Genomic DNA, 7,778 nt, shown 5'->3' on the forward strand with positions numbered 1-7,778 from the left:
GAAATATGTTATCTATTCATATCAGACCCATAGTGGGAATGACATCTTTCTAACAAACCTTGATAAATCTGCAACTTGCAATATTTGTTTTTACGATGAATGTTTGAGAATGGGAAAAGGAAACAGCCGGGTTTTATTAAATAGCCACTATGCTACATACAACAAAAACTGACAAGTAACAGCAGACATAAGATAGGTCCTATCCCAGGAGGGTCTAATTAGAACTAATAAAGAATAATGTTCTTCTTTTGAAGGCTGTAAATAAAACATAAGCAACTGCATTGTTCGGTAACATTTAATTGGCTGGGGGAGTTTGGACGCTCATTTATACTGAAGTAGAAATCTAATTATCACAGCTTCTGGAATTCACTCAAAATTTGTTACATATTCATTGATTTGGTAGGTGATGAACAGCAAGTACTCTTGGTAGGTGGGCCAATTTCAGACCAAGCAAGCTGCCTCAAGCTATAGACAATGTACCTCAGACAGGCATCTCTCACCAGGGAGCTTCAGCACTAGAATCTGCCTCAGGTCACAAAGTAGATAGAAATAGAAGGAAGAAATCACTTCATCCAAAGAGTTTCTTGTCTCAAAACCACAGATGTACAAACAACTCTAAGTAAAGAACTGTCGGTCCCTGCCAGGCTCATCTCCCCTGCCTTTGATGCAGATCAAAGCTCAGTATAATACTAATAGGTTACTCCAAGACAAGATTTATGATGCTTTACAGCAGAGGCTAAAATTCGGCTTCAGACTCTCAAGAGAGACTCAAGTGTCCACACTGAATCTTGTACGGGTGTCTTTCTGCTACCTGGTTTAAACCATTCATCCAGGCTTGTAAGTGTTAAACATCTGTGGTTCTGTTTCGTGGTGTTTTGCTGATCCAACCATTCACCTACAGAAGATGCTTTTTCTCCAGTGGACCATCCACTAGAGCTCCTGGATCCTGGATTCTGAGGATCAATGAGAACATGGCTGAAGCAAAACTGTGGGAAGATGACTCCTCACTTCCCTGGGCCTTTACCGGGGCCACCAGGATGACCCTTGCAAGGAAGCCTGGTGGGATGAGGAGACCAAGCACACTCCGCCCCTGCTGCTGCACTGACCTGTATCTCTTATGCAAGACTGCTCTGATTCCAAGTGCTGAGTCTGCTGAAGCTGAAGGAAGCAGTCAGGCAAGTGTTATGGAGAGTGATTGATTGAAATTCAGAGCACTTTGCAGAATGATTTGTTTGACATTCCCAGTAGGAAACTCTTGTTTGTTGAACTTATTATTCATTCATGTATTCATGAAAAAAAATACAATAAATGCATAATCTCTGCATAGTGCCTCAATGATCACATTGAAATGAACCCAGTGCTTTGCGGCGCTAAGCAAGGTCTTTAGTCTGCAACAGAACAGTTTTACATTGCAGTATCATTAACTATGTCTAGAGTTTACATTATGCGTATAAATCAGCAAGGGAAATGTAACCTGCATTGTAATTTAAGGTTATACAAAAAAAAAATCAAGCATTAAAAATGCATATCCATAATATTAACTTCTTGTGTCATTTTTTTTTTGGGGGGGGATGTTTCTCTTACTAAGTGCTTTAACAATTATCATGTTAAGATGTAACTGAGTCTGTTCAACTAGTGTTTGTGTTTTGACTTTTTGACAACCAGAATACAAGCTAAGGGAAATGCAAACATTATTTCCAGCATCCGTGGGGAACCTAGGGAAGAGGCCTCCTTAAATAAACGATTAGTGGAAGGGGAAGCATGCTATATTACTGGGCAAACAGCTGCAGTAAGATGCAGTATTTTAATCCTGGCCTTAGAACAGCAAGGCCAGTGTGCCCTGATGGCATCTTCCCAGTCTCAAACCCTGGTGTTTCTAGGTGCAGCTGCTATGATAGCCTCTAGCTGTCTTGGTGAAAGCCAGTCTGGAGAGTAAGCCAGGACCAATGATCTCTTTTCAAACCTAAGGACTCCTCTCAGTTATCAGGAGACAAAGGGGAATGCAGACGCCCATCCTATTTTCCCAAACCCTGAATTCTTCCTGTCTATCACTCATTCTTATGCCCTAACAGATGCTTCAAGGTCTCCTCACTTATTCTATCAAAAAGGAAATTGTTCTACTTATATTTATTCTGCTTGTTTAATCCAGGCAAACACCAACTTCACTTTTAAACAAGAAACACTAATTGGTTTTTGCAGACACTTATAGGAAACACAGGATGAAGTGACATTTCAACTCCTCTCCTAATCCAGCAATGTTTTATTACTAAACCCAGAAAATATTAAAGGATAACTGAATAGCAGCATAAACATAGAAATATATTTTATTAACTATGTTCTCTCTCTCTTTCTCTCTCTATATATGCATATATATACATATATAGATATATGTATATATGTCTATACATATATCTATGTATGTATAGATATATATATATATACACATATCTATACATACATAGATATATGTATAGGTATATGTAGACATAGGGGAGTGCAGAAGCCCATCCTATTTTCCTATATATATCTCTCTATATATTTATATATATATTTATATAGATAGGAAAATATATCTATATTTTCCTATATATCTACACATATATAGATATATGTATAGATATATGTATATATACAGATATATACATATATATTATTTTTAATTATATGTGTTCATGTGGGGGTCTATGCCCATGAGTTCAGATATCCAGAGAGGCCAGAAGAGGATGCTAGATTCTCGAGCTGGAGTTTCGGGTGTTTGTGGACTGTCTGACATGGGTCTTGGGAACCAATCCTGGATTCTCCAAAAGATCTCATGAGTTCTTAGCCAAGGAAATATCTCTCTGGCTCCAGGGTTATGTTAATGTGTAAAACACTATGCTTACAAACACTGAAGCCTGTGTCAGTGTGGCTAATGTTTCTTATGTTCTATTTTGAATCTACTTTTAAAACTTTTTTAAAAAAATTTTATTGGACTTATTACTTGTATGTAAATGATCATTTTGTCTGGATATATGTATGTATACGGGGTGCTTTCAGAGCTCAGAAGAAGCCATTGGATCCCCTGGAACTGGAGTCATGGATGGTTGTAAACCACTGTATGGATTCTAGGAATTGAACCTGAGTCCTCTGAAAGAGCAGCCAGTGCTTTTAACCTCTCCTGCCACTTACTTTGAATCTTAATTCCATTGCACTGTGAACCAAACTACTCCTTATAATACCAGGAAATACTATAACAGGCTATATGCTAAAAGTGTGTGGGTAAAATCACAAAATATGTAAAGACTAAAACATTTTATGGCAGCACACAAGACAAAACTTGAATAATTTGATAACGACACTTTAGATTTTCAGTCTTATCATTACAATAGAGTTGACAATTGAGATTAGTCAATGAAAGGGGAGAAACAGGAGAGTCTCAAGAATGAACCAATGCAAGAACAGTGTCAATCAGAGAAGGAATTTAAGCTTGAGGCTGATGGTTCTGTTTCTTATGTTTCTCCAATAATACAGTTTAATACTGTTCTGACCCAATTTGTATCTGTTTTATAAGTGGAAAAGCATGCTGACTTTTCTTACTGTTTCTGATATAGCTTATGAATAACCACTGTAGGATTTCTCTTATCTTCATATCTCTGTGCTCATAAAAGATATTGCTATAGCAGTTAGCTGAACCAAAGCTATAAAAACATTAATGGGCCCATCTGTGAGTTAAATTCACATCGGATTTTTGTGTACCATTTTACTTATTCTAAAACTGGGACTCACGTTAAGGCTGTGAACAAATTTAAGTCAGCATTTAAGAAACGTGCTATAAGCAAATCCAATGTAAGAAGACACTTCAGAAAAGTTACAAAGAGAACCCTAAATTAAACTCCCAATGACTAGTTCTTGGGACATTATCACAGGATACTAACTTGATACCAAGCTGTAAATGAAGTGAAGACAACACAAACAACAACTATGGCAGCGTTTTCTGTTATCGAGAAATTTCTAGAAAATATTGATTAAAGACAAAATAATAATCAGTGATGAAATTTTAGGTATAGGTATACAACCGTCTAATCTTCCTTTTCTAACTGGTAACCCTGGACACAGGTTAAAGGTTTCTTTGGGATACTAAATTCCAAGAAGACTTGGCTACAGATGTGGGGCTGAGTGCAGCCATACAGATTTGGAAAGGACAAAGTCACGGAGTGATTCCCCCAAACCCCACTAAAAAAAAAAAAAAAAAAAAAAAAAAAAAGTTTGCCCTCAGGCTTCTCCTTAAAGTGCCCTGTATCTTTTGGTATGTTACATTACCTTATTCGTTATACCCAGACACCTTTCTTGAGGGTTGACTTGGAGTTGTTCACAGCCTAGAGTGAAGAAAGCAAGTCTAAACATGAGTTTAAGACTCTGGATATGGAGACATCCAATACAGGCCTAAGCCTTCCTGGGATGATACAAACCTGTTGACAGCAAACTGAACTTGAAAATCAAATTGTTTACCCCTCATTGTCTCGGTGCTTCGTTCATATTTAGAGTCTGATGCTCTTATTTACGGTCCACAGGCTCTTCAGATTCTAAAGTTTGGACTAGAGAATGAGAAAGAACAATATATTTAGAAAAACAAAGTAAGATTTTATTATTATTATTTATTATTATTACTATTACTATTATTTTAAGCTAGTGTTGAGAACTGGGGCTGTAGCAGTATAGCACCTGACTAATACAGGCAAGCCTCTCAGTTCAGTTCTGGGTACCCTGCAATCAATAAATAAAAAATTAACATCTGAAAGTTATAAATTTTAAAAGCTCGTTTTAACTTCCAGCCAAAACTAATCATCCTTATTTAAGGCTTGCATTAAAAATGAATGTGTTGCAGCTGCCAGCATGGTGCGCTCCACACAGATAGTTCCGAAGAAAAAAATACACACAGCTCTCTACATTGGAGTAAACACACTTCATATTCTTTCCTGTAAGAGGGAACAAAGATACCCTTGGGCATCTAAGATTTACCCAGTGCCCTTTGGAAGTCACTCCCTGCTTCTCAAGCGACATGCCTTTGTGCACTGTCTCCTTTCTGAAGGTCGCTGGCAGCTCAAGGGCTAAAGCACATGTGAAATCATGTAGAGACCAGATGGCATTCAACATGCCATCTAATAACTTCAGCCCAGTTCTACCTGGGACACTCTCCCGCCCAAGGTCAGCTCACCGGACAGCTGATTCATTTTAATAGGAGTTGCTGATAACCATATGGGACAGACGAATCACACCCAAAACCAGGACCAGGTAGTCCCGGCTGTCCCGGCTCTAGCTTTCAGGACCGAGTTAAAAGGCTAAAATGATCATACTTGTGACGCGTTCTGCCACATGGGGGAAGTTCAAATTATTTGTAACACCTGAGATCATACTGATACTTGCTTCAAGTGTTTTGTAAACCTAGAAAAAGTCAAAGCAACAGTGGAGACACCTAAGCTTTCAACTCACTGGGAAAAAATAATTAATTCAAGACATAAATTCTTAAGTAATGTTAGCCTAGGAGACATTCCTAAAACCGTATCACTCTTTTTTTGTCCCTACTGAACTCTCAACTTAAATCCTGAGGAATATGGAGCAGTATTTGTCATGTCACCAGAAATGAATTCTGAAGGCAAGACATTGTGCATTCTGCACAGTAGGACTATCTCACCTTAGGAAGCTGTTCGGAAAGCTCTAGTTAGCAAAAGACGAGGGCTTAGGCATGAGAAAAGCAGTTTAGGGCTTGTGGTTTGAATAAGTGTGTCCCTCCCAGAAGTGTATTTGAATGCTCCGCCCACAGGGAGTGGCACTATTAGGGGGTGTGGCCTTATTGGACAAAGTGTGTCACTGTGGGGGCCTGCTTTGAGGTTTAGCTCCGCCCAGTGTAGAATCAGAGTCTCTTCCTGGCTACCTGTGGAAGACAGTCTCCTAGCTGCCTTCAGATCAAGATGCAGAACTCTCAGTTCCTCCAGCACCAGCACAGTGTCTGCGTGCATGCTGCCAGGGTTCCTGCCATGATGGTACTGGACTAAACCTCTGACACTGTCAGCCAGTCCCAATGAAATGTTTTTCTTTATGAGAGTTGCCATGGTCATGGTGTCTCTTCACAGCAATGGAACCCTAAGACAAGGCTGTTTGCTTTTCATCTTTCTAGTCTTCAACAAAGTGTTTTTATTTTATTTTATTTTATTTCGCTTTATTCTCCATGTTTAAAATGGTAAGCTAGTACCTTGCTCGCAGTATGTGAGGACAAATGAGATGCCTGTGAGGGTAAGGTGTACATCCGGAGATGTACGTAAAGTAACTCAGGGCTCCTTTGTTCTGTTCTTTTCCTTTTGTCCAATCGAACCTACCCAGAGCATGGCATAGTCTCCTTTTAGCAGTGATACTCAGGGTGCCTGCCCAGCTCGGGAAGCTCCACCAATATTAAAACTTCATCTGAATCCTAGATGCACAAACGAGGCTGAATTACCAAATGGTGTGCGAAACCACTGGAGTTGGTAAGGACCTGCATACCCTTGAAACCTAATTACCATTTGTCTGCTCAAACTACATAACTACTTGGGTAAAGCGTGAGGGGTGTTTAAAAAAAAAAAAAAAGGTGTTAGAGGACTAGAGAGATAACTTCACAACAAAAAGTCCATATTGCCCTCGGAGTTGACCCATAGTGGGCAACCCACAACCTGTAACTCCAGCTCCAAGGATCTGAGGTCTCTAGTCTCTGAGGATGCTCACACTCCATTGTACAAAACCACACACAGACAGATAATGGGAGGCAAAATAAATATTTTAAAAAGGAGTTAGTGTTAGACAGGTATGTTTTTTTTTTAACCAACTGAGATAAAAATTCTATGACTTTACTATGTTTTATGTATATATGTTTTATGTATATAGTTTAGTCATATCAGTAAATTAATGACATACTTATTGACATATCATTTTAGAGTTTTCCAGTTTTCATTTATTACGAAATTCTAATACAAGCTTATTGCTTAGAACAAAAATATCAAGATGACACTTTTAAAATATTGAAACTGTCCATCTCTTGGGAAGATAATACCCCCCCAATGTGTTCATAAGTAATACAGCCCAGCAAACATTTCTATAAATTTCATCCTCTCTCTATGACTACTGTCAGTTTGCTTCCCTGGGGCATTTGAAAGAGTGACCAGAGCATTAAAAATGATGGAGTAGCGAGGTAAGCAAAAACCAAGAAGCTGCTTGCCCTGGAAAAAGAAAGAGTCAGCACTTATCTCAGCGCACACAGGAAGCCTGACTTTTCTAAGGCTCTTGACTCTATAAATTAGGAGGAGGTAGAGGGACCGTATGATAAGTGTTCACAACTTTCCTTCAAAGTGAGACAGCTTGTGTTAGATGAACTATGGCCACAATGGGGGAAAAAAAAAAGAAAAAGAAAAAAAGAAAAAAAAAAGACTTTGTCAGGCCCAGCACCTGAAGCCCACCTGACTCAGTAGATGGGGAGGGGGCCCCCACAACTTGCCACTAAATCTAGTGTTTCCTGCCTAGCAAATGGTTCAGGTGGTGACAGGAGCTGGCTGAGTGAGCAGGAGTGAGATAGGGCCTCTGAAGGCTGCTGTGTTTGGTAATTGTTTGGGACTAGGTCTCTGGACTGGCTATATAATTTCTCACGGGGATGTTGTATTTTCTGAGGTCTTGCAGGTCTATTCACCTGGAAAATGTAATCTACAGTGGGGGGGTGAGGGGTTGTATAATAGCCATAGCTACGATGTCTCTACAAGGCAAAAAAAAAAAAAAAA

The sequence above is a fragment of the Arvicanthis niloticus genome, chromosome 14 (genome assembly GCF_011762505.2).
Source record: "Arvicanthis niloticus isolate mArvNil1 chromosome 14, mArvNil1.pat.X, whole genome shotgun sequence".
NCBI classification, from domain to species: Eukaryota; Metazoa; Chordata; class Mammalia; order Rodentia; family Muridae; genus Arvicanthis; species Arvicanthis niloticus.